This window comes from Lipotes vexillifer, unplaced genomic scaffold (assembly GCF_000442215.2).
Source record: "Lipotes vexillifer unplaced genomic scaffold, Lipotes_vexillifer_v1.1 scaffold189, whole genome shotgun sequence".
Classification (NCBI taxonomy): domain Eukaryota; kingdom Metazoa; phylum Chordata; class Mammalia; order Artiodactyla; family Lipotidae; genus Lipotes; species Lipotes vexillifer.
In genome coordinates this window covers 4,869,506-4,871,931 of record NW_006785816.1, presented here as the reverse complement: position 1 = coordinate 4,871,931, position 2,426 = coordinate 4,869,506, and positions in this window count along the sequence as shown.

The window sequence follows — 2,426 nt, the reverse complement described above, 5'->3', positions numbered from 1 at the left end:
ACGCGGGCCTCTCACTGTTGTGGCCTCTCCCGTTGCAGAGCACAGGCTCCGGACACGCAGGCTCAGCGGCCATGGCTCACGGGCCCAGCCGCTCCGCGGCACGTGGGATCTTCCCGGACCGGGGCACGAACCCGCGTCCCCTGCATTGGCAGGCGGACTCTCAACCACTGCGCCACCAGGGAAGCCCACAGATGTCTATCTTGATGGAAAAGCCCAAATTGTTAACTCCAAGGAAGTCTTAGAAATGTAGTTTTGAGCCTTCCAGTCCTTGAGATGCAGGAGGGAGCCCATTGGGGGAGGGTCAATATGCCAACTGTCACTAAGCAGTGTCTAGCTCAGCGGGTTATGTGGTATGAAATGGAAGCCAGTCCTGCGTTCCTAGAACACCTAAACATATTCATATTCTTCTCTAATATCAATGTAGTAAACACTCAGTGATTAACCCCTTTGGTTGTATATTTTGTGATAATTCTTGCAAGACTTCAGATCTCCCCTCTGTAAAATGAGCAAATTGAACTGTTACTAAAGTCCTTCTGACAGTCTGTGAATCTCTTAATTTATCTGTGAATAAATCCTACTAAACCTTTTCAAAGATAGAAAATATACGCTAAAGACAACACACATATATTTAAACTGCTTAAGAGGATCTTCCTTAACCTATGTGCCCCTGATGTCCAAAAGTTGATTTAATTTGGCTGCTGAGAGCCAAGTTATATTGGAAGTTTCAGCTGATGCAACTGAAAGTATAAGAGCATCAAGAAAGCGGAGCTTGATGGAGAGGGTGTGGAGAAAAGCGAACCCTCCTACACTGTTGGTGGGGATGTAAATTGGTGTAGGCTCTATGGAGAACAGTATGGAGGTTTCTTTAAAAAAGTAAAAATAGAGTTAATATATGATCCTGCAGTCCTACTCCTGGGCATATATCTGGAGAAAAACTCTAATTTGAAAAGATACATGTACCCCAGTGTTCATAGCTGCAGTATTTACAATAACCAGGACATGGAAGCAGCCTAAATGTCCATCAACACATGAATGGATAAAGAAGATGTGGTGTATATATATATATATATATATATATATATATACACACACACAATGGGATACTACTGAGCCCTAAATAAGAATGAAATAATGCCACTTGCAGTCACATGGATGGACCTAGAGATTATCATACTAAATGAAGGAAGTCAAACAGAGAAAGACAAATATCATATGGTATCACTTATATGTGAAATCTAAAAAAGTGATATAAATGAACTTATTTACAAAACAGAAATAGACTTACAGACATACAAAACAAACTTATAGTTACCAAAGGGGATAACGGGGTGGGGGGAGAGATAAATTAGGAGTTTGGGGTTAACATATACACACTACTATATACAAAAGAGGCAGAAAGCAGGGACCTCCTATGCAGCAAGGGGGAACCTGAAAGGGAATATATGTATGTGTGTATATGGCTGGGTCACTTTGCTGTACACTTGCAACTGACACAGCATTGTAAATTAAGTATACTTTAATAAAAATAAAAACAAAACAAACAAAGAAAGTGAAGCTTGAGATAGAATCTTGAAATGAATCTCTTTGGAAAGAGCTGTTGGTGTGCTGTGTGTCCCTTTCCCATCCCATGAAGAGACTGGATCAGAAGACTTGCTTCTTGCCACAAGCATAGGAGGGGCTCCATCCGACCACTTGGAGAGACATTGGAGGCTTGAGGGGACTTTGTCTACCTTCTTCCTAACTGGGAAATCTAGAGGATGAGATTCTGACTGGCTAGCTATGAAGGACAGTTGCTACTGTCCTGGGCTTGGCCTGCACTCCCAGAGCTGTTGAGACAAAGCATGTGTAAGGGTTTCCTGAGGGCCAGATGTGAGCCACCCAAGATGAGCTAACATGGGGTCATATTAGATCCTGTCCAATAGGATTGCCTAGAGGCACGATGGGACCCCAGTGTGAGGAGTCGGGTCCAGAATAGGGTCCACTCTTCTGGGTCAAAGGAACTATTGGGGAGAGATCTCCATTGTTTTGGGGCCTCTGAAGTATAAGCCGAAACATCTGTATAAGTAAAAATTAGTTTTAAACCTTTACAGACTTCAGTACTCCACTTTTTAAATTCCATAGGTGGTTCGTAGTTTGAATACCAAACAGAGCAGAAGTGGTTAACAGGCTGCCTGTTATCTGGCTTCTCTGGGCAGGAGACTAGAATGTTTGGAGGGTGGGGGGAATGAGAAAATTTACTGTCAGTCTTGTATAAGATGTGAGAAGTGCTGATGCTTGACAGACAGGCTGATTATTGCAGAACATGTGAGGGTTTGGGGAGACGGTCTAGCTTACTTTACATCTTCAAATTCTCATTATTGTATTTTGCTGAACCTATGGGAGTCTTGAGGGACCCATAAATGTAGCCAGAGGCCTTGCTTTACTGT